Source organism: Cryptotermes secundus, unplaced genomic scaffold, assembly GCF_002891405.2.
Source record: "Cryptotermes secundus unplaced genomic scaffold, Csec_1.0 scaffold369, whole genome shotgun sequence".
NCBI classification, from domain to species: domain Eukaryota; kingdom Metazoa; phylum Arthropoda; class Insecta; order Blattodea; family Kalotermitidae; genus Cryptotermes; species Cryptotermes secundus.
In genome coordinates this window covers 714011-740235 of record NW_019725844.1, presented here as the reverse complement: position 1 = coordinate 740235, position 26225 = coordinate 714011, and the positions used below count along the sequence as shown (strand labels likewise).

Genomic DNA, 26225 nt, shown 5'->3' with positions numbered 1-26225 from the left:
TGAATGCATGTGAATAGACGGATAAGTGATTAGGATTTCTCCCGTGAAACTTACGATCAGAGGCAAGTAAGAGCTGCTTTGTTTCTGACGTAATCTCCCCAGACATCTGAGATACCCAGCCTGCCCACGGCAAATAAATTAGACGAAAGCTTTCAGATACAATTAAAATAAAATTAGTAAGAGATTCTGTGACTGAGAGGCACGATCAGAGACTGCTGACTAGAACTGTCAGCTGCAAGCTCAAACCCACGAAACTGACATCCATGCGTCTCTATTACAGTCATAAGAATTACTATCCGATGCTGACAGCCATGTTATGTATGCGCTGATGATGTCAGAATCACGTAGGCCTATAAAATGAAGCAAAAGGCGAGGTTGGTATGAAACAAGTAAAAAACAGGTCACGGCCGCTGCTCTTCAGTTTAATCTGGTTTCTTGTTTCCCAGAGATCCTACCGTTTGCCGTTAGTCACAATACGCAATTGGGAAGTATAATAAAATGTAAGGGCCGCGCCATAGCTCAAGCGGTTAGTCACTGACTTCCCACCGCGTCGGCCGGGGTTCGATCCCGGGTCTGGTCAAGTGGGATTTGTGGTGGACAAAGTGGCACTGGGGCAGGTTTTCTTCGAGTACTTCGGTTTCCCCTGCCAATCTTCATTCCACCAATTGCTCCACAATCACCCTCACCTATCATCTGGGGCTGGTACAATAGACCAGAAGTGGCCGCAGTACAAGGGACTTAGTCCCACCCCACTAGCAATAAAAAAAGTAAAATGTGAATTTGTCTCCGTGCATAACCAATTAAGCAGAACTCCAAGAAGGAGTATGGGGGAGTTGGTGTACAGATCCACGTTTTCTTGACCTCGACACTAGTTGGAGGTGAATGGGCAGCTTCACGCCCCTGCCGCTTTACTCCCGGGGAAAGAGCTCCCGGTACACATTGATAGGAGGTTTGGTAGACCCCAGAACCGGTCTGGACGACGTGGAGAAGAGAAAATTCTTGACCCTACCGGAACTCGAAACTCCGACCCCTCGGCCGTCCAGTCCGTGTCCAGCCGCTATGCCGCTGAACATTTGTCATTAAGTAGGCAACGAGTAACATTCCTATAGGTCGAAGTAAAACTTCCCATGTGCTAAGTTAAGCACCACAGTTTGAAGATAATCCGAGGGAGTGGCGAAAGAGATCCGCGCATTTTTGGGCCTAACACTGGATGGAAATGAGAGGTCAGTCACGTCCAGACTACTTTACCTCCAGGATATGAGCCACCGATACCCATTTAGTGGAACGATGGACAGACCCAGCACTGAGCTGTCCTACACTTCGTAAAAAAAAATTAAAACTATCCGTGTACCAGGCCGTGAAGTCCCATAGGGTTGTGAGACGTTGAGGGTCCCACATTATCTAGACAATCGGCTCAAAGATGGCGGTAAGGTTGTCAGTGCCGGACGTGCTTTACTTCCCAGGAAAATTATTTAATTAATTCCTGGTACTCAATTCTGTTAGAGGCTGAGTCGACCCCAGGGCTACAGTGCGGATAGAAGGATTAGGTCAATTGAAAAAAATCCAATGACCTTATTGGGACTTGAACCCGCGACCTTCCAGCTTGTAGCATAGCCCCTCAACCAATTACGCTACCGCATGCCCTATATAATCTACGCTATTGATGTAAGGTAAACGTGTGCCTGTGCTTAACTAATTAAGTACTAGGTGTATGGGGGAGTGGATGTATAGATCCACATTTTCTTGACCTCGGCACTAGTTGGAGGTGAATGGTCAGTTTCACGCCCCTGCCACTTTACCCCCGGTACCCATTGGATAGGAGGTTGACGCTAAATAAACCAAGGAGCGGAGAGTCACTTGGTACGTCGCCACTAGTGGGTCTATTGTACCAGCCCCGGGTGACAGATGAGTGTGGCGCAGTCGGTGGGGTGAGAATTGGCAGGGGAAACCGAAGTACTCGGATAAAACCCGCCCCAGTGTCAATTTATCCACCACAAATCGCACATAACCTGAACTGGGATCGAACCCGTGCCGCCACGGTGGGAAGCCGGTGACTGACCGCATGGGCTATGGCACAGACTAAGCCGGGACGTAATTACTGTACATCTCCGCCTGAGGTAGGTTAATTATAGAGTAATGACGTAACACAACGGGCCCGGCGGTGGCCATGACAATGCTCCGCTTGGGTTTAGACGGAGTGAAGTGTTACGTGAGGTGTTATCCGGAATCTGCCCATTGCGTGTTACAGTCCTTTTGGCTGACATTTTGAAAAACGTTCGTCTTTCCACTTCCAACGATAGACGTTTCGGAAACCCATTCTTTTGTCTTCTGCAGGAAACAGGACAAATAAGAAATAATAAAGTTCAAGTTACTACATTTTTCAATAACTGTTTAAATTACCATCCTCTGCCTCATCATTCACCTCGACTCGCGTGGACCCGAACGTCTAGCTCACATCGCTTTAGTATTACACCGGCTGTAATGGCCGTGCCATAGCTCAAGCGGTTAGTCGTTGGCTTCCCACTGCGGCGCCCCGGGTCTGGTCAAGTGGGATTTGTGGTGGACAAAGTGGTGCTGGGGCAGATTTTCTCCGAGTACTTCGGTTTCCCCTGCCAATCTTCATTCCACCATATTCTCAATAATAATTACCCGAAGCAGGTACAATAGGGCAATCAGTGGCCGCCGTACTTATTGGTACTTATTGTTCATTTAGGGCCGCGCCACAGCTCAAGCGGTTAGTCGCTGTCCTCCCACCGCGGCGCCCCGGGTTCGATCCCAGGTCTGGTCAAGTGGGATTTGTGGTGGACAAAGTGGTGCTGGGGCAGGTTTTCTCCGAGTACTTCAGTATCCCCTGTCAATCTTCAATCCACCAATTGCTCCACAATCACCCTCACCTATCATCTGGGGCTGGTAAAATAGGCCAGAAGTGGCCGCAGTACAAGGTACTTAGTCTCGCCCCACTAGCATTAAAAAAAAATACACCGGCTGTAGCGTTGTAGCGTCCAAAATGCGAAGGAGCAATGCTTACACTTTTTTGGCAGTAAACGTAAAAAGAAAAGAAATGTAAAGCTATCCCTGTAATAGGCCGTGAAGGCCCATAAGGTTATGAGACGTTGAGGGTCCCACATTATCTATCGGCTCAAAGATGGCGGTAAGGTTGTCAGCCCTACGCGCCGGCTGTGCTTTACTCCCAAGGAAAATTATTTAATTAATTCCTGGCACTCATTTCTGTTAGAAGCTGAGTCGACCTCAGGGCCACAGTGCGGCCGGAAGGATTAGGTCAATTGAAAAAAATTCAATGACTTAATCGGGAGTTGAGCCCGCGACCTTCCGGCTTGTAGCATAGTGCCCCAACCAACTACGCTATCGCGTGCCTCCAATTTGTTGACAGTATACAAGATCTATTACGTCCCCCCGCCACAGATAAAAATTGGGGGACTGTCAACATGAATGATATGCATGCCCGTGACGATAGTATATTGATTGACTTTTTGGACATTACTCATTGTCCTGGTTTCCCCTGTCCCGGAGATAGTGATTGTCTCTTGACTGGGCCTAAATTAGTAGGCATTTTACCTGAGGACGGAGATAGAGCCCAGCCTCCGAATCCTTTTATTAATAAAATATGACGGTAGAAAAAAAAAGAAAATCCGTGGCCTGTAGTCCGCAAGCGAACTATACCGACCGAGCGACCTACCCTTGTCGGCGAAGTTAGTGCCAACTCTAGCGGATAGAGGGTGTCGCGTGGTCAGCTCAAAGGCAACGACTACACACGCAACAATATAAGAATTGTTGGACGCGTCGTTTTCTATGGTCCTGTCGTAAGAAAGGAAAGTAGACAATTAGTTCTTCCCAGAAACTTTTGTCTGTCTACTTTTCGTTCTTTTTTTTTCCCCACCTTCCTTTCTTTTAAGTTTAATTCTGCAATGCCTACGAACCACAAAAGTTTACTTTTAATCTGATACTATTCGTCTCCCCCTGCCAGTAACTGTCTTGCATTTATGCAAAATTTGTGAGCAGTTTCACGGTTTATGTTTCAGAAATTGGCTCATGAATGTAGCCGAAAGGGAGATTGGTTATAAATGTGCTGGGTATGACGTAATAATTCTGGCAGTGGAGGGAGGTGTATCATAGACGTCACTTTATGCTATTCATCCTCTCATGTGCCCTCTAACGTTTATAGCTTGGACCACAAGTCGAGCAGAAAATTAGGGTCGACGTTTTTATGCTGTAAAGGAGCGAGATAGATAATAAAGGGAAGGAAGAAAGAAAGGCGAGGATTACGGCATACCAACATGCAGTTATGGCAGCACAAAATACAGTCCAGCACACAGTAGGCACACAGAGAACGGGCTGGATGGGGGAAGAATGCATTTCGTCTGTGAGAAGAATTCGCTTGTCAGCAATTCACTCACTTCGCCCAGGGTTTTGTGTGTCGTGGTTTCACTTCCAGAAATTTTATTTGGCCAGCTGTAGTTTCGCGACTTCACAGTCATGATCGGAGAGACAGGCACGGTTGTGGTCTGATAATAATTTCCGCTTTTGTCTGTGGTCATCAAAAGGGGCGAGTGTGGTTCTACTTAATTAACCTTGAGTTTGACTTAATGTTATCATCGGTGGATCCAAAGAAAAAATCTCTCGCTGAAAATTAGCAAAAGCTGACTAGTTTTGTGTCCAAAATATACTTACAGGCACGTCATAATCAGATAATAATGTAGATTGTTACATTGTGATTATAAAATTATTAGATTACGTTTTTAACATTGGGGATCGAAATCTTCATACCGGATATTTCGTTGAACAAACGGCACTTCTCTTACTTAGGAGATGAGGTATCCGCAAAGATGTTATACACCAAGACTAGCAAGAAGCGGAGTCTTTCTCGAGAAGCTAACAGTCTCTCATCTTGTTAAGACGTCCTTCGTCTTTTATTGAACCCAAAGCTTCATTATCATAGAATTATACGTTCCTGGATATAACGCCGTGTTATCCGTTGAAAGTCAACAGACGTTTCAGAGAAACCTGGCGCACTTTATAACCACCTCTGTGAAAACTTCAGGTCCCTTAACTACTGTGATCGCAGGACCCGCACTGTTCCCTGTCTTGGGCGAAAGTAATCTTGAAGAAAGCAGTCTTCTGGGATTTGGCACCGTGTATATGTTGTGTTAACCGACGTTTCGGAGGAACGTATCGCCTCCATCTTCAGGATAGAAGGAACAATAAGTAAATCCGCAGGCGAAGAGACCGTGAGAACCGGTACAAGCAGACTGGCGTTGGAAATAAACACAGCTATGAGAGAGCAGTGAAGGAAGGGGGGGCAAGTCTACATGTGAAATCAATGGATTGGGAGGGGGATTTCTTATATTATTCCTTCTACTCTGAAGATGGAGGCGATACGTTCCTCCGAAACGTCAGTTAACAACACCTATAGACTGTTCCAAATCCCAGAAGACTGCTTTCTTCATAGTCACCGCCGTGAAAACCTCAAATCTTACGAAATTAATCTTATTTACATCCTTCCATCATTCCTTTATGGTCCATAGTAACATAATCCTGCCATCTATGCCAGTATCTTCCAAGTGGTCTCTTGTCTTTACATCTTCCGATCAAATCTCTATGCGCATTTCTTCTCTCACCATGCATGCTACATGGCCTTTCGCGTGCTGAATACAGATTATGAAGCGCCTCATATGCGCAACTGGCTCCGGTCGCTCTTTCTTTCCTAGCTCTCTGGTTGAAATACTTTCCCGTACAACCTTACAGATAACTGTCATTTGCGTTGTGACGCCGTTTATTATGGTAGAAATATATCAATGTTTCCGAGTAATCTATCTACCAGACAACGCGGTGACACATTTCCGAACCATATAATCTTTATGTTCGTCGCCGTTAATCTCACTCTTAATCTATATTTGTCCCGTATTACAAGACACCTAGTTTCACACCCAGAACAAAATAATCACAGATGTAACTGTAGTATGTACATTTCAATACATGTGTTCTTAGCAGGAGGAAGGGCAAATCATTTTGAACTAAATATAATGGGCAGTCAAATGAAAACGGGTCACCACGCATAACTCATACGGCGCGCAAGTTGGTAACACTGGAATTTGCTTACGGTACGAAAATCTGGTGGGCACTCGGGAAAGCACATTGACAACGTGCCCTTGCACACTATTCGTTTGTTTATTGTGCTGGAAGTAAGGTTAGCGTTACGTGTGGTCATTCAACATCAGTAATGGAGGCGGGTAAAGAAGAACAACGAAGTGTAGCGCGCATTTTGACTGTTGAAGGAGTAGAAGGACGAGAAATTCATCGTCGCATGTCTGTTATTTACGGCGAACACAGCATGTCACGTTCGCGTGTGCTGGCGTGGCATGAGAGATTCCTAGAGGGACGTGTGTCACTGCAAGATGGCGCTCGACCAGGACAGGCTCATCGTGTCATCACTCCTGCTGTTATTGCTGCGTTGGATGGTCATATCCGGGCAAACCGTCAGATCACTGTGGAAGAAATTAGTCTTTTGATGGGAACAAGTCACGGTTCCGTACACGCCACTGTGACAAAACACCTGCTGTACCGCAAAATCTGCGCGCAGTGGGTCCACATCAACTTACGGAGGAACAGAAGACTCAGAGAATGGCTGCATCACTGGGTCACTTGCAACGATACCTTGAGGAAGATTATGCTCTGTCCCGTATTGCGACTGGGGACGAAACTTGGTGCCACCATTTTGAACCCGAGAGCAAACGGCAGAGCCAACAGTGGAAACACGTGAATTCTCCCCCGCCAAAAAAATCCAAAGCCGTACACACAAGTTCCGGTAAAGTGGTGATGACGTTCTTCTTCGACTGCAAGGGCCCTCTGCTTGTCGAATTTCTCGAGCATGGGGCCACAATCAGTGCACCGCGCTATGAAGACACTTTGCAGAAACTGAGACGTGCCATAAAGTCAAAACGCCCTGGAATGCTATCGAACGGCATTAACCTTCTTCATGATAATGCGCGCCCCCAAACTGCCAACTCTGTGAGGAATACGCTACAGAGATTTGGTTGGGAAGTGCTTCAACATCCCCCCTACAGCCCAGATCTCTCCCCATGTGATTTTCACATTTTTGGAGACCTGAAGAGAGACATTCGTGGACATCGGTTTGCATCGGACGAAGACGTGTGTGGCTGGCTAAAGCTGTGGTTCCGTAGACAGCCCAGAAGCTTTTTCAAGGATGGGATTGGCCGTCTTATCTCCCAGTGGGATAAATGTATTAACAGTTTTGGAGATTACTTTTGAGGTAAGAAATGTTCTTTAATATGTTTTGGCTTCTGACCCGTTTTCATTTGACTGCCCCCTCATACTTGCGCCGAATTTGATTTTTTCTTGTTAAGACTTCAGGTTCCCCCAGCGGTGGTTATGACAAGTCATATCTCCTGGTACATAATGTCATGTGGTCCGTTGGTTGTCACCTCCATCTTCAGGATTAGCAGAGTTTGCTACTTGCTTCACGTCGGCTTCATGCTTAGCTTATTCTTCCACTATATGTAATAATACAAATGCCGTCGTGAATGCAACAATTTATTTGGTTGTAGTTCTTGTATTTTCTTCCTCTACACTACATGTTTCGGCCGCAACTGGCCATCATCAGGTGTATTTTTCATCACGTGGCTGTCACACTGCACACAATCCAAAATGTAAAACACCAGCCTGTCAGTTTTGTTTAAAATTCTTCGACCTTGGAAATGTGGGCTAAATGTTCCTCCGAAACGCCGGCTGACTTCCAAAGGACCAAATGGCATTATGTCCCCGAAGATAAGACTATTTTCAGCTTTTTCTTAACTTTTCGTGACTATAATATCGATTCTCGTTGTCGTTTCTACAAGTTTGGACTTCGCGGCGCTACTTTTCCGAAGGATTTATTAACCACGCGCCTACGCAGTTTGATTTCGTTGTGCATTATTGCGACAGACTTAAGCTTGACATTTAGGCCGAACATGTTAATGGACCGGTCACTGAGTGGTCTTGTTATTCGGGAGGTACGTAGTTTGAATCTCCCCCAGGACATCTACTACCTTGACTGAGATGTTTCATAGTTTCCCTTTTTCCACCCAGCTTAATTACAGGGTAAATCCTTCGATCAGGCCACAACCGTTTCCTTCCAGTTCCCTTACAATTCACCATTCATCTTACCACTCGATGCTACGTTCTTCAAATAAAGATACAGTCGTAAAATAACCCATCACAGAACAAGGTCGTGTGGCGTAATTTGTGCCCTCAAGAAACTGCCCCGTATCGTCAAAATGTGGCTGCATTAGAGGCATAACCGCTGACGTCATGGTTTGCAACATGGCCTTGTTTAACGTTCATATGGCCAGTTAACCTCTGAGAAAACAACAGAATGAAACCGAAGGCCGGTGTATAGTGTGCTGTTTGCATTATAGGGGCAACAAAAGCGGATGTATACTTTATTTTGTCTTCAGACGAATGGCAGGAGAGTAGCCTTGCGGCCGGAACATCTTTGAGGTTGTCTCATCATCAGATGAATCCTTACGTCACCATTAGAAAGTTATTGTTTCTTTACATCCAGTGGGAATAAAATCACCATACCGGTGATCTCTATGAACTTCTCTTCCGGAAGGTTGGCTACTCGGTTCCTCCGTCGGTATAATGATTTTAGTTCACAGCGTCCAGACTTGTTCTGTGATCCACCCAGCCTCCCGTCCAATGGACAGTTGGGTTATTTCCCTGCTGAAAAGCGGCCAGATCATGAAGCTGACCACTCACTGCCATCTAGTACCAACGTCAAAAATGGTTGAGCTATACTTCCACTCCTCATACGTCTCCATGGTGTGGTACTAATTAATTAAGCACAGGGGCAACTTGTAAGTCTGCCTATGCAAAATGCGTCACAACCTCTAAAATGTGTTACACAGAAAATATCTTCAAATATGTGAGGGAATTTTTGGCTAACAAACAAGTAACTGTGCTGGAACACCCTCCCTATTCAAGGGATCTACCCCCAATGAATATTTTCTATTCCTAAACATAAAATATTGAAAGGAAGGCATTTTGATGACATTGATGACATCAGGTGTAATACGACGGCAGCTCTGAAGGTCATTCCACAAATCCAGTTCCAAAATTGTTTCGAAGGGTGGACTAGGCTGTGGCATTCGTGCATAGCTTTCCAAGGGGAGTACTTTGAAGGTGACCACAGAGATATTCAGCAATGAGGTATGTTGCACATTCACCGCGATCAGTTCGTGAACTTTATTGTTACACCACGTTTTACGTGAAGCCCTTTCCAAACCCCCCAGCCACTCACAATTCATTACCATTTTTACGTCTAATTTAACATCACCAGATTTTATAGACGAAACAGAGACCTAAAATATATTTATTAAAAGTACCCGAAGATGTTGTTTTCAGTGGTTACATTGTGTAACCTGGTGCATTACAAACGTTTCGAACGAACACACTCCTCCATCTTCAGGAGACAATATATTTCTCCAAAACTTCGATAATTATCTTCGAAACTGAGCTGAATCCAGACGGTTGTAATCCTCGTAGTCACCGATGTGAGAACCTCGAACCTCAGAAAGTAGTTCTGCAACTGCGAACTGCTCTGTCGACTACGGACATGCTTCGGGGGCAGGAACATATCTTCACAAAACTGTGTAGAATTAACTCCAGTTTCTTAGGCCGCGCCATAGCTCAAGCGGTTAGTCGCTGGCTTCCCATCGCGGCGGCCCTGGTTCGATCCTGGATCTGATCAAGTGGGATTTGTGGTGGACAAAGTGGCGCTGGGGCAGGTTTTCTCCGAGTACTTCGGTTTTCCCTTCAAATCTTCATTCCACCAATTGCTCCACAATCACCCTCACCTATCATCTGGGGCTGGTACAATAGGCCAGAAGTGGCCGCAGTACGAGGGACTTAGTCCCACCCCACTAGCAATTAAAAAACCCCAATTTATTTATGTAATTGTTTTTAATAAACCATGATTTCTTACGCAACGACTATTAAATGGACGAAACTAATAACTCGTGATCAAAACGGTAAGGTTGAAAAGCTCTTTCTGCAACTCAAAGAAACAGTCGCCAAAATTCAGACACTGAAACAAAAACACACAAAAAAGGAGACCACCATTAAACAATATTATAAACACTCAAATGAAGCTAAAGTTACAAGCGTCTGAAATATAAACATTTACGTTTCTGAAGTCACCCCTTCTGCTCCCCGACGTCTGCTTGCCTGCCTGGCCGAGAGGAGGAATTTATTTCTGGGGTGCAATAAGTTACAGCTTCATTTGTTCCCACTAATAGGGCGATAGTCTTTAACTCCCAATTGCAAGGGCTACCAGTTAGTGAGCGAATGAGTCAGCCATTTACAACTCCTAGACTCGAAGCAAACGCATTAAACTAAACTGCATAACAATAGGCTCAAATATACTAATTTGCAGTGAAAGTACGTACTAATACGTTAAATATAATCTAACATGATTTCTAAAAGACGGAATAGTGGAGCCAGATCAGACATCCATTGCTAGGCAACAGCTCAGTAAACACATTTCCACTGCAACGAATACGAAAGTAAAAATAGAATAACTGCCGCTTCTGTGCAATGACGAGATAGGCAAGCCTTTATGAGAATAGAGGAAATGGTGTTTTCTGCTGAGGCCGACCCGACCCTATATAACAGGGAATTCAGGCCAGCTGAGAAGTAGAATTAAGGGAGTTTCTTGAGTCAGCAATCGAAGATGATTGAGAAGAGATAGCAACGAGACAGTAGGCAGGTGATGGAGGAACCCACAGAGTTCGGCTGAGAGCTGAAAATCCGGCAGAAAAGAGAAGTCTCTATGTGTGCTGTAGTATAGTGAGACTGTTATAGCTCCTGTGTTAAAATCCGTTACCAGGACATGACTAGAGGAGAGTGTAAGAAACGGTGTGTGTGTGTGTGTGTGTAACGGTGAACTGTAAAGTATGTAGATCAGCCTGTAGTTCCGAGTGGTGTGCTTCAACCACATTTTGAAATGATTTATTGGATATTCTTATATTATGATTGCCCTGATTTCACGTGACTGTGCAGTGAATAGAACAAGAACACTAGATATGTGACTATCTCGCGGTGAGGACTTATGTCGGGCAAAGATGTTGGTTTGTCAGGAAGAATTCGTCTTCTTCTCGAGACATCTGTGACAGCAGTGACCTCTCTTATCGCCCGAATGAAACCGGTCTGCCTATATCAGGTCCACACTCTTACACGACGAAATGAGAAATGACAGCGAGCATAGAATGATAAACGCTCTGCGCTGTGTTGTAGTGATCATGTAATTGAAACAGACAGCGCTATGCATTTAGATCACAGAGAGAAAAAAAGAACACGGTTGGATGAATCGTCATGAGGCACACAAGTGAAATCTATCAGACAAGTGGTAATTGCATTGCTCAACTGTTCATTAAAATTTAAGTGCAGAAATGAATATAAAAAAACTCTCGTTTGAGAGTGTTGCTGTAACGGTCTGGACTTCTGCTCAGACGCTCCATTTCAATCATCTGAGTTATTTCATTTTTAATTCTTACGTACATTCTTACAATGTCCCGAGGGGAATACTCGGACAATACCTTGTGACCAGATCACTTCCAAGTGTGTGGTGTCCCACCTTTCGTGATCACCTCCAGATATCATCCGGTGGCATTAACTTTCGCAGTTGAAACAGAGCCGTTAAGTAGCCCAAGAACCATTAATCAACAACGCGCTTGTAGGCGGATTACGGCGTGGGTTGTTATCTCAACAGTAGCGCGGCTGATTCTGTTTCGGGAATCGAATCTTCCCCATTTATCGGAGACAGTGAGCGATGTTTTGGGCAGCTATGAACAAAGGTCGAGACAGCATCATAAGGAATTCTCCGAAGGCTTTCTATAGTTGTGCAGAAACTCCGCGATTCAGTTAATCGTTCAATTCTGGAACACCTTGCGTAACACCAAGTTTGCGAATGTCGAAATGTTTTTCTAGTATACGTATGGGTGTGAAACTTGGTCTCCGATACGGGAGGAACATAGACCGAGGGTGTTTGAGAACAAGGTGCTGAGGAGATCATTTGGACCGAAGAGAGATGAAGTGACAGGAGGAAACTGCATAATGAGGAGCTTCATAATTTGTACGCTTCCCCAAGTATAATTACAATGATCAAGCCAAGGAGGGGAGAAATGTATATAGGCTATTGGTGGGAAAGCCAGAAACTTGGCCCATGGAATTGGTCAGACTCTCGTTCGGTTAGTTGTGTACATAGCTAATTACTTAAATGGCCGACTCGATTTTTACTCCGCTAAGTAATTAGGCGCCGGCCACGGTAGCCGAGCGGTCTAAGGCATGTACTGTCTTCGCTCGCTTGGAAACCGGGATCGTGGGTTCGAATCCCACTCAGGGCATGGATGTTTAGTTTGTGTGTGTGCGTTTTTCTGTGTTTGTGTACAGGTAGAGGCCTTGCGACGAGCTGATCACCCGCCCAAGGAGTCCTACCGTATGTATAAGATCTAGTAAACCGAAGTGAACGGAGTTCATGGAGGTAGGCCTAGGCCCACTGGGGCTGTAGTGCCAAAGAAAAAAAAAGTAATTAGGCTCAAGGAGGATGAAGGGGGCAGGGCATGTAGCACGAATGGGAGAGAAAAGGAATGTATATGGGATAATGGTGGGAAAACCAGAAAGAAAGAGACCACTGGGAAGACCAAGGCGTAGGTGGGAGGATAATATTAAAATGGATCTTAGAGAGACAGGATGGGATCGTATGGATTGGATTGATCTGGCTTAGGCTAGGGACCAGTGGGAGGCTCTTGTAAACACGGATGAACCTTCGGGTTCCATAAAATGCTGGGAAATTCTTGGGTAGCAGCACAATTGGCGGCTACTCAAGAAGGGCTCAGCTCCATGTGTGAGTAAGTAAGTATACGTACGTACGGATTCATACATGTTTGTGCACAATTGTGTTTTATAGATAAAGTGAAATCACGCCAAGAATGAAAGCACAAAATGTCCAATGCAAACACAGAAAGCTGATATTGCATTTACATTTCGTTTATACTCTGTACCTTAATCCTGGATCTATTCTGACTCACTGGAGGCGACAGAGGATTTAATTTGTAGACGGGGGGAAGATAGGTCAGCTGTTGGCAAGGGTACAGTGGGGGCTAAGGAGGTGGGTAGCCGTGGAGATGAGGATGGTGACTTGCAATTGTCATCTTCTTGGAGTTAAAGCGTTGTGGCTCTTCATCTGGCTCGTCTTCAACATCAGCTTCAGTGTACTCTGCTTGTAATTCAATAATATCCGAACTCCGTGACCTGTAGTCCGCAAGCGAACTATACCGACCGAGCGACCGCCGCTTGTCAGCGAAGTTAGTGCCATTTCTTGCGGATAGAGGGTGTCACGTGGTCAGCGCAACGGATCTCCGTGGCCGTTAATTTCGGGTTTCTAGACCGGAGCCGCTATTTTTCCATTCAAGTAGCCCCTCACTTATCCTCACTAGGCTGAGTGGACCCAGACCCAGACCCACTACTTCTCAGAAAATCTGGTAGCGCCGGGAATCGAACCCGAACATCTGGATCTGTAACCAGGAACTCTGACCAGTAGATCACAAAGGCGGTCTCTGCAATCATGTCTTCGTTTAATAATTAAGTTGTATGGGATTCTTTATGTTTACGGTCGGCAACATCAAGGTCCGGCTCAAATTGGTGGGCAGGCTTAACAATTTTATCAGTTACCCCCTCGTATGTTTGGTTCTGCGCTCTTGTTATCACTTGATCACTTTACAGTCATGATTACGATACAGTATAAGGGGAAATGACACTGAAATAACATGAGCGAAGCTGCGAAAATCCTCAGTGTAACAAGAACGACATGAGACTAACAACGGAGTTGCTGGAGGCTTCGCGGTATTCGTCCGCGCATCGGGACTACTTTCCGTTTCCGTACGTAATGCAGATTTTCCTCATGTTGATAATTTTGTGGTGTGCTTTATGGAAAAATTTGCTTAAGGTCAAATTTGCGTAACCTGGGAAGCGTCTGTATTCTGTTAGAACGTTCCTTTCCTGAACTATATGACGTTTCGGAGAGTGACTCTATGGCACTTTCAGTTAAAGCGTTATTATATTGATTTTTTAATTGCTTTTATATTTTTGACGTGACTGAAACAGTATGTTACGAAAAGGAGCATGGTTACTTCATTTTGGCTGTCCGTTTGTAACAGTCTGAAGATTGTGGATTGATTTATGTGATTTCTGATGTTGGAGGGTTTGACGATAGCTCATCGAGGCCTTCCAATCTTGTATTGAAAGTGAGCAACAGTAATGGACAATTTCTGTGAACATTCTGTACAGTACATTTCTATGTGCACCCCAAGTGTAATGAGGTAAATATTTATCGGAGCGAAAAATGTTTCAGACAAAAGATATGAAGTAAAGTATAATGCACAGACCTTGTCCATATACAATTTTCCCATAAGTTTTACTGCTTTCGAGATGTTTAAACAAAAAAATAAACAATAGGCCCACACATTCATGTGCCTGTCTCTTCGTCCCTGTCGCTTGATCACGCTACCTTGTTATAGGAGGGCAACTAAGCAACTTGAGCATTTATCAACTGAAATCTAGAGGCCATGGTACATGTCAGAATTGCTTACATATTCTGACTTCTTCATATTAGTGACAGAAGTTGGAATCGAGCCCAGAACTCTTCGAATACTAGGCTGGTAGTGGTGGTCTAGTGAAGCAGCGATTCTGAATTCCAAAAATTTTTGCCATATGTGACTAGCAGCTATTTTCTTGACTAATACAACTTAAAAAAAAAATCTTTTCCAACCCTTGAAGATTCGGTACGCTATGTTCGCTACGTACGCTACGTACGCTGTGTACACTCTGCGACGCGAACATAGCGAACATAGCGTCCGTAGCGCTCTGTGTGGCCGAACCTTGAGAGATAGAGTCTTCATACATTCTATAGCCTCACTGACTATATCTATGGGCTTTAGTGGGTCTGTACGAAAAGGCGGCAAACTTTCACATCTATTTCTTAAAAAACACGTATCGAACAGACTGACAGACGAAAGTCTTATTCTGTTTGCTGTGCAAGTGAACGTGTTCCCATTCAGTAAGACGCTGGAAATTAAGGCATTGCCATTGTCCTCGTGCTTTCCTTGAAATGGGTAATAAATAGCAGTCTTTCTTACACGATTGGGAAGACTAAGTCATAGGTGGATGGACAATATTGAAATGATTCTTAAAGATATAGGTCGGGTTGGTATGGATTTGATTGATCTGGCTCAGGATATGGCCCAGTGGAAGGCTCCTGTGAACACGGTAACGAACCTTCAGGTGCCATAAGATGCTGGGAAGTTCTTGAGTAGCTGCATAATTGGCGGCTCAGCTCCATGAGTAAGCAAGTACGTAAAGGAGCTATGGGAAATTTTGCTTGCTAGTTGCTGTTCCAGTGATTGGCTAAAGCCAATAACCCATAACATTCGAGCGCTATGACGTTCTGTCGGCGGTGACTATGAAGAGTGCTCTCTCCTGCGATGGTGAGGTAGAATATTTCGATGTTTCGGAGGAACCTGCTGTATTATTCTTCTAATAACGTATATTAGAACACAAGTCTCTTGCAGTCTGTTACAAATTCTAGCTGTACAGCTGAGTCATTCCATTCCAGAAAATTATATCAGAGCACCATAGTTTTACTGTGGGAACTGCATATATGAAATTCATGGAGATACCGGCAAGACAGAAAAGACGACTTTTAGCATGGAAAGAGGAAAGGTGAATAATTTCTTTAGAATGGAATACAGAAAAGTCAACTGTTGTGGGCGTCATCATACGAAAATGAAACATAACATTTTTAGAACGTTTCCAACTTGTCCTTGCTTTCCCTAGAAGCCGATGATCGGTGGATGACACTAGATAACACATCCATATATTCAGTGCTCACGTATAGCAAGGCACCTAGCGTACCTGCTCGCTTTTACTACTGAGATGCGCATGACCGGTTTCCTTTCGCAGTATTACTATTAAGTTAGAAACATTTTGCACATAGCATCGGTGGTTCAGTGGTAGAATGCTCGCCTGCCACGCGGGCGACCCGGGTTCGATTCCCGGCCGATGCAAAATTGTTTTTAGAGGTTGATTTCTTATTTTGAGATGACGAGTTGTTTTCGCTTTAAAAATTTTTGTTCTTTTCAACATACACATGCGAGAATATAAAACATGAATTTTGAGAAGCGTACATGTGTTGGATACAGGAAAATAACATTATCAAAATCATTTTATTCTTTATTACGATTTAGTCTTGCAGCACTGTTCTTGCTGAAGTTACAGTTTTCGTTTACATAAGCCCAGTTTCTTTTTTCAGTTTTTATGTAAATGTCTGCGATATTTAAAGTGCCATAATTCACGGCCCAAGCAACGTCGGTTCATCGACCACAAGGTTAAAATATCGCAGTGTTATCGCCTCATTTTCCAGTTTAGATGTAAAGTATTTAAACCAGCGTCTTTCACTATGGTACCGGTACTCCCAGGGGTAACAGATTAGTTCAACAGGGGCACCGTTAGTCCTAAATGTAGCCTTTTTTTAATTGCTAGTGAGGTGGGACTAAATCCCTTGTACTACGGACACTTCTGGCCTATTATACCAGCCCCATATGATAGGTGAGGGTGATTGTGGAGCAATTGGTGGAATGAAGATTGGTAGGGGAAACCGAAGTACTCGGAGAAAACCTGCCCCAGCGCCACTTTGTCCACCACAAATCCCACTTGATCAGATCCAGGATCGAACCAGGGCCGCCGCGATGGGAAGCCAGCGACTAACCGCTTGAGCTATGGCGCGGCCTAAATTTAGCCTTACACTTCACAATAGTAGCAATAAAAGTTAATTTATTCATTCAAGTTTCCTCCTTTTTCTGTGGGTGTCCAACAACTTCTGTAATTGTTTTCGGGAGTAAAAAGGCAAAAAGGCGAATTTGTTCCTGTGCTTAACTAATTAAGCACCACCCCATGAAGACGTATTGGGGAGTGGCTTTATAGATCCACAATTTCTTGACCTCGGCACCAGTTGGATGTGAGTAGTCAGCTTAAACGCCCCAGGAGCTTTACCCCCCAGTGAAAGATAGGAGGCTGGGTGGGCCTCAGTTTCGGTCTGGACGATATGAAGATGTGAAAATTCTTCACACCATCGGGACTCGAATTCCGATCCCTCTGTTGTCCATGCTGTAGCCAGTCGCTATACCGACTACGCTATCCCCGCTCAATTGCGTTCGGGAGTACAAAATGCTAACAATTTGAGAACCGTTGATCTAAACAAACCGTTTTATTTTTCAAAATAAGTGCCATGTATCAAAATACAATTATATAGAATGACGTAAATGTTGTTCCTAGCATTAATGTTCCCATGAGCTCATGCTACAGTGACTGCAGACTAGCCTAAACAGAATATAACAGGTGATTTCCTGTCCTGCTTGAATATAAACAATTTCGAACCAACCATTACACTTGTGAAATGCTTGGGAAATGGAAAAACAGGGACATCTCACAAGGAATGCATTTTCAAAGGCAGAGGCAGCTTGTCCCCTGTTTCAGCTTGTTTCTTGCTTGGCTTACATTTCATTCCTGAAGATGGAAGCAATATATTCCTCTGAAAAGCTGCACTCTCTTCGAACACTTCCGCGTTACAACGAAGACCACACTCTCCATTGATGGCGGGCCCATAAAAACGGTACTGAGGAACGGGCTCTTGACCAGCTGAGAGACTATTAGCTTCTCGATAACCACTGCATTCCCTTATCTCAGAACGAAAGAATACACGAAATGTGCTAGAATGAAAATTTCACAAGCTTTGGCTTATCGATCCTATTCTTCAGGCTTCTCAATTGAGTGTAATGGCGCTACTAAATAATATATTTCCACAAATTGGGCGACTTTAACGTCGGAACAAGAGAATAGATTTGTTGCATGAGTTACATAACTGCTGCCTCATGGCGGAGTTCCTTAATTGTTAGGGTAATTTCACTTTTGTTTTCAGAAAAGATTATTTCAATATTATTACTTAAAATCAGGGATAATATAAAAGCTCATATAAAACAGGAACAGCAAAATTGAATGTTGTTTGCTGGTTTGGGGACTGCTTCAAGTTAATTTTGATCTCACTTACGCAAAAATTACACATCTTCAGAATTCTAAAATATTGTATTTTGCAAATAGCATTCAGGGTAGTGTGTTCAAGCACCATGGCATATATATCTACCGATTCATTATTACTATTATATGTCGAAAAATTAAAATAAATTGTATTATTAAAATGCATCAAGAAGTAGTTTTTTTTTATGCTAGTGGGGTGGGACTAAGTTCCTTGTACTGTGGCAACTTCTGGCCTATTGTACCAGCCCCAGATGATAGGTGAGGGTGATTGTGGAGCAATTGGTGGAATGACCACGCAGTGAAGATGTATGGTAAAGTGGCCGTATAGCTCCATCATTCATAACCTCGATCCTAGATGGAGGCGAATAGTCAGTTTCAAGCCACTCCCGTTTTATCCCCGAAGAAACAGCCCCCAGTACCCATTGGATAAGAAGCTGCGTGGGTTATAGAGTCGATTTGGACGTTATGGCAAATCGAATCGCGACTCCTCGATCGGCCCGCCTGTAGCCTAGCCTCTCTACAGACTGAGAGTTTTCATTATCGAGTTTATCTACGAGTATAACATCGAATGGTAGGTTGAACGATGAATTAGAAAGGATTTGGAAGTTAATTTGAGGATCTAATCGAGATACTTTCGCGGCATCCGCCTCGTGCGGCTGAAAAGAATTTCGAAACCCGTAGTCAGGATAGCCGGTGCCCGGCCGAGTTTAAACTGTTACCTCTAGACCAATCTGTTGAGCGCCATCTTGCTGTCTTCTCGGCTTAGACACCCGGCACACTAAGCAGAACTGCCAGAATAGTTGCTGTATTTAGGCCGCGCTATAGCTCAAGTGGTTAGTCGCTGACTTCCCATCGCGGCTGCCCGGGTTCGATCCCGGGTCTGGTCAAGTGGGATTTTTGGTTTCCTCTGCCAATCTTCATTCCACCAATTGCTCCACAATCACCCTCACCTATCATCTGGGGCTGGTACAACAGACCAGAAGTGGCCGCAGTACAAGGGACTTAGTCTCACCCCACTAGCAATAAAATTACTGTATGTACCTCTATGACATGCATGAATCGAGTCGAGTGAAGCTTACGGTCTGCCTTTGCTGCATCTCAGTGAGTCAAAGGCGAGTAAACTGCACGTCGCATTCCCGACGAGAGTACACTCCAATTTAACTTCCACGCTCTGTAAGCAGAGAAGTACAGGGCCCGAGACGAAGCCCTCAACTTAGGACCGAGGTTATGATAGTGTGATGCATGCTCACGCCATTGCATACCCATCGGGGGCGGTGGTAGATGAATATGGAGCAAGAAACTCGGAGAGGAAGCTGGGCGAACGCCATTTCGTCCACCAGAAATCTCATATGATATCATGTGGGACTGAAACTGAGATATGGAGTATATAATTCTTATATTAAGATTTTCTGTTGCATGACAATAAAAGACAAAAGAACTGGGATGGAAAGAGAATCATGGGATTCAAAATGTTGGCATCGAAGACTCCCAGGGGAATAGAATAGTAGATCAGAGGCAAGCGCTGAAAATTTGGGAAAATTATATTTCAGAACTATATGATCGGCCTAATCGGCCAGAAACCTTAGAAGTTGAACCGGAAGAAGAAGTAGAGACAGACGAGAAAGGACCATATATTTTACAAAGTGAGGTGGAAAAAGCTATCAAGGAAATGAGGAAGGGAAAGGCTACAGGAGATGATGATGTACCTGGAGATGTGCTCAAGTTACTGGGAGAAGGTGGTTTGAAAACACTGACAAAACTAATGAACACCATATATGCAAGTGGAGAGTGGCCCAAGGACTTTACAGAAGTTACAATGATTGCCTTAAAGAAAAAGACAAAAGCTACAAAATGCAGCGACCATCGCACAATAAGTCTTATTGCACATACAGCAAAGATAATAGCAAAGATACTTAAAAGAAGAATTGAAAGGAAAATAGAGGATGTACTTGGAGAAGATCAGTTTGGATTTAGAAGAGGAAAAGGAACCAGGGATGCAATTGGGATGATGAGAATTATAGCGGAACGAACTTTGGAGATAGATGAAGAACTGTGTGTTTGCTTCATAGACTGGCAGAAGGCATTTGACCGGGTAAACTGGACCAAATTAATGCAGATCCTGAAAGAAACAGGTATCGATTGGCATGAAAGAAGATTGATTAGCAAATTGTACATGGATCAGAAAGTTAGAGTACGACTGGACAGGGGGGAGACAGGAAGTGTGCAGATTGGAAGAGGAGTTCGACAAGGATGCTGTTTATCACCAATTCTGTTCAACTTGTACAGCGAATGCCTTACCAAGGAAGCTCTGGATGGGCTCGGTGACTTCAAAGTAGGAGGGCAAATTATTCAAACTGTGAAATATGCAGATGACCTTGTGTTAATGGCTAAGGAAGAAACTGTGCTACAGGGCATGATTGATAGACTAATTGAAATTGGAAGGTGCTATGGCATGGAAATGAATGTGGAGAAAACAAAAGTAATGAAAATTTCGAGACAACCAACCCCAGTCACAATAAAGATAGACCAAAAACAAGTGGAGAATGTGAAATGTTTTAAATATTTGGGTAGCTTGTTAACAGATGATGGAAGGTGTACTTGTGAAATTAAATCCAGGATTGCCATGGCAAAAGCTGCATTTAGCAAGAAGAAGAATCTTTTTACCAGCAAATTGGACTTAAATTTGAGGAAGAAACTAGTGAAATGCTACATTTGGAGCATAGCTCTGTATGGGGCTGAAACATGGACACTTAGGGCAGTAGATCAGAAACATCTGGAAAGTTTCGAAATGTGGTGTTGGAGAAGAATGGAGAAGATCAGTTGGACCGATTATGTGAGAAATGAAGAAGTGTTAATTAGAGTCAGTGAGCAGAGGAATATCCTACATGAAATAAGAAAACGGAAGGCTAATTGGATTGGTCATGTTTTACGCAGAAACTGCCTTCTAAAAGAAGCTATCGAAGGAAAGATAGATGGGCGGATAGAAGTGACAAGAAGACGAGGAAGAAGACGTAAGAAGATGCTGGATGACCTTGGGGACAGAAGAGGATACTGTCATTTGAAGGAGAAAGCTCTAGATCGCATTAAGTGGAGGAATTGTTTTGAAAGAGACTGTGGACCTGTCGTCTTGACAGATTACTGATGATGATGATGATGATGATGATGACAATAAAAATACGAGTACATTATTTATTGTGCATACCCAATCAAGACTTAGAAAGAAAACTGCTTGAAGAGACTGGCTCTAACTTGAAGACAACCGTGGAAGCGGAGTTCCAGTGCTTGCCTCAGAACGTATGGTAGCGGTTGGCATCGCCTTTTGAATGGTTTGTTACTAATAGCAGGGGGATGGATCAAGATGTAGTGAGTCTTTCCCTGGGGTGGGGTAAGAGGAGGGTGATATATGACTGTGATGCCGAGAAGAGGGGTTCTAGAGAGATCATTTCGGTTGAAGGAATAATATTTCGATGCTGGAACGAAACATTTTCAATAGGCAATTTCGTCCCTGACTGCACGCGCGAGGTTTCTGGAAAGCTATACTACCCTCCACAAAAACATCAGTCCTCATGAAGACAAGTTTACACTCTGAAACACAGCATGTCCATATCAAAGTTAGGAGTGTGAAAAAAAAAAAGTAAAGGTATCCCCGTACCAGGCCGTGAAGGCCCATAAGGTTGTCAGACGTTGAGGGTCCCACATTATCTAGACAATCGGCTAATAGATGGCGGCAAAGTTGTCAGTCCTACACGCCGGCCGCCTTTTACACCCAAGAATATTCCTGCTACTCATTTCTGTTAGAGGCTGAGTGAACCCCAAGGCCATAGTGCGCCTGGAAGGATTAGGTCAATTGAGAAATATCCAATGACCTCATCGGGACTTGAATCCGCGACCTTCTGGCTTATGGGATAGTGCCTAAACCAACTACGCTACTGTGTGCTCTTGTTAGGAGTGTATACACGTTAATTTAGAATGAGAGAGAAAAGGAATGCATATAGGATACTGGTGGGAAAGCCAGAAAGAAAGAGACCACTGGGTAGACCAATGCGCAGGTGGGTGGACAATATTAAAATGGATGTTAGAGAGATAGGATGTGATGGTATGGATTGGATTGATCTGGCTTAGTATAGGGACCGTAGGACGGCTCTTGTGAACACGGTAATGAACCTTCAGGTTCAATAAAATGCTGGGAAGTTCTTGAGTAGCTGCACAATTAGCGGCATCTGAAGAAGGGCTCAGCTCCATGAATGAGTATACATTAGTATTTATTCATGAGCTAATAGTGAGGTTTATCGATTACTGCGATTTATTTAAGTCGATTATTAGCCAACTCTTCAACACTCTGCCCAAAACGTCTCTGATGATACGCCATATGTTGAGTAGGCAATTTGATGAAAGAAAAGTCCTCAGTGTTCAGCGAAATCCCTGGTATGACGATTTTGATTTCAATGTTATGTTGAAAACAGAATTTAATAACTTTCTAATGAAACGCCATTATCATTATCTGATTACGCACGTTACTATAAGTGAGAGAAAAATGGATCCATGTATTGGATTTTCGAATATATTCAGAACAGAATTTCGAGTCATAGTCAGTACTCGTAAGGCAGTTCCGTTCCAGCTAATTTTTATTCTACCTGTAGGTTCTAGCTCAGTATATTCTGCTTGTTTATGGGATTTTCAATATCTGATTTAGTATCCTGTTGCTTCTCCAAACAAGGCATACCTACACAGTGTGGAGTCTATTACATACTAAGCAGATACAAATGGCGCCGGACACTAAAAAGAAGAGCTAAAGGAAATACATACTTCGCATATCAAAGCTTTGCAAAATAAGATCTGCATATCCAAGCCAGTCTCTTCGCCAAGTATGTTTTGAAGTACTGGAATGTGTTTAGCTCCGTAAGGTACAATGGTAACCGTACGTTGTAGCTACATTAATATTAAAGACCGTTGTATTTTACACATAGTGTAAAAATTACGTAAAACATTATAGCTGTACAACGTACTCCCAATGTATAAACACTGGCCAGTGTAGAGAGGTATATCAGATAGAAGGAAGGGTGATTGTAAAGGCTGTAGGAACCTGATGATGGCCACAATATACCGAAACATGTAGTACATGCAAACGCGTGGTGACACCTAAGTAATAATAAATATTTACACATAGTGTATATATGAGATTCGTAAAACAACGTATATTTCTCTTAGCAGCTCTAACTCTTTGTTCAGGGAAGCATCGGGTTTTCTGTACTGTATGGTATAAATTTTAATATACTGTTCTGATTTTTATCTGTGCTGTCTGATTACAAAGCCTACTTCACACGAGGCTATAAATGCACTTTTCTATGCAGCTCTCTCGGTTTATCTGAAACATTTTGTGTTCTGACGTAATGCCATTTATTTATTGACCCTATGAGAACTTAAGAGGGTGACTGAAGGTGTTTGTGAACAGGGTGTTTAGGAGAATATTTGGACCGAAGAGAGACGAAGTGACAGGAGATTGGAGAAAACTGCATAATGAGGCGCTTCATAACTTGTATTCTTCTCCAAGTATAATTAGAATGATGAAGTCAAGGAGGATGAGGTGGGCAGGGCATTTAGCACGAGTGCGAGAGGAGAGGAGTGCATATAGGATATTGGTGGGAAAGCCTGAAGGAAGGAGTCCACTAGGAAGACCAAGGCATATGTTAAGGTCAATATTAAAATGGAATTTAGAGAGATAGGATGGGATTGGATTGATCTGACTCAGGATAGGGACCAGTAAAGGGCTTTTGTGAACACGGCAATGAACCTTCGGGTTCCATAAAATGCTGGGAAATTCTTGAGTAGCTGCAGAATTTGAGGCTCCTCAAGAAGGGCTCAGTTCCATGAGTGAGTTAAGTAAGTAAATGTGAGCTTCAGAACAGCGCAATTAGAGCTGTACTCTATCTTTGGAGTGTAGTTTCCCAGGTGTGTTTACGTGAAGTCAGCATTCAAAGAACTGGGAGCTACAACAGCCCAATCTGAAGGCCTCTTGTTCTCATCAGTAGAACATTCAAATTTGGCATTTTACTGGCAGGGTGGGAGCTCCCTGACTGTCTCTTAATCTAACCATCGTGTCCTCCCAGTTTAACACAGACGGTCTTTGTAGACACTTATATAGTAAAGAATCCTGTCACCTCAAACCATTAATCTAGTATTTTTCCGACACCAGAGTGTTAGTATGTTTGCACTATGCGTCATGTATTCACTACTACATGTTTCGGCCCATTTTTGGCCGTCATCAGGTGTATACAGATTCTTTTCTCCATTCTCCTCTTCCTCTTCTCCCTACATTGGCTAAACTTTACAGAATTTGAGTGTTTTGTTTAGTTTTTATGCTTTATATAATTTATGGGGTACATTAAATATTTTAATAGTTGTCCCCGTGCTTAAGTAATTAAACACTACGCCATGATGTCTTATGGGGGCGGGGGGGCTCGATGTATAGATCCACATTTTCTTGACTTCGGCGCTAGCTGGAGGTGAGTCGTCAGTTTCACGTCCCTGCCGCTTTATCCCCAGGTGAAGAGCCCCCAGTACCATTGAATAGAGGGATGGGTGAGTCCCAGATTCCGTCTGGACTACGTGGAGAAGAGAAATTCTTGCCCTTACCGGGACTAGAAATCCGACCCTCGGTCGTCCAGCTTGTAGCCAGTCGCTATACAGAATACACTATCCCGGCTTCCACGTTAAGTATTATTAAAGTTAAAATATGAATGCATTAAATAAAAAATATTTAAGGTTTTTATCATGAAGACGTGTATCTTGTATCTAGGTTCGACGAATTCAGGCGGAGCGCTTTGTGTTCCTGCTGATATGCAGTTTCTTCTCTGTACGGTCTAGTGCTGTTCAGCTAGCCTTGTATTCTGCTGCTCAGTGTAGGAAGGACTAGCAGGCCAGGGGAAAAGGGAATGTAAGAAAAGCTCTATATACCTGATGATGGCCAAAAGAAGGGTCGAAACATGCAGTAATTAATACATGATATATAGTATAACTACAGAACCTGCGGTTACCGGAAAAATAATAGATTTTTTACAGAAAATTAGAAACTAAAATATGATATTTGTACGAAAACCATTAGATCTATCAGTGGCCGAGGTGAGACTGCGTTGGCAACACTGGTAACTACTGACTGTGTGTTCAGATCTCGCCCCTGGCATTGGTGTCTGTGTGACTGTCTGGCTGCAGACGTGTCTGAACATTTTTCTCACCTCATTACATAACGGAATAAGTTGACAAGGCGAGCATAATGAAGAAAGAAAGGGATAAATACAGAACGGAAGAAAAAATATACAAGAGACTCTGATATTAAGCTTTGAGGGGAAAGACACAAAGCTACGGCACGTGTCTGTGAAGCAAAAGGTCACTGGTTCAAGACACTGCATTCAGAAAATTTTTAACCAGCAGAAGATCTCATTTTACGGTACTTTATTTTCACGCATATATCGATCATTTGTTTATTTATGAACCGTAAATTTAATGACACTGTTAGTAGCTCATGCTATATAGGCCTATATACAGAGTGTCCCAGGAGGACTGTGCCAGACTTCGGGAGGGTGTTCCTTATATTAAAGTATGCCGATATAACCCAAAACACCTATGTCCAAAGTTGTATGGTTACGGAGATAATGGTCCGAGAAGTGTGAAACTTTGACAGGTGTTACACACTTGTTGATTACAAAATACATATTAAAACTGGCAGGAATATGTGGGTTCTGTAATGTTAATAATGTACGTAACATCAAAAAACTTGTGAGTGACATGAAGCCATTAAATTGAACTACAAAAAAACTCGAACGCCGTGTCATAGTTGTCCTTAGGGTTCCAAGCACTATACATGACACATGAATGGCAAGCACTGACGTAACATGGCTGACTGCACATTCTGGTATGTGAGTGTATGCGACTAGTCAGGGCCGTCATTACCACACTCAAGGACAAACATCGATAAGACTTGTCAGCTGACAGGTACAGTGCGTGGATCCGCCAGAAGACCACACTTTTCTCGGGCCATTATCTCCGTAACCGTTCAACTTTGGACA

At 43.5% G+C, this 26225-nt stretch overlaps 1 protein-coding gene and 1 non-coding gene across 2 annotated transcripts in view; both read left to right on the top strand.

The window, feature by feature from the left end:
• Window positions 1–26225, top strand: part of LOC111863691 (netrin-3) — a 425919-nt gene that overhangs the window by 69021 nt on the left and 330673 nt on the right. The window lies entirely within an intron of this gene.
• On the top strand, window positions 16066–16136 carry Trnag-gcc. Its single transcript has one exon. It is a non-coding gene; the product is annotated as a tRNA-Gly (tRNA).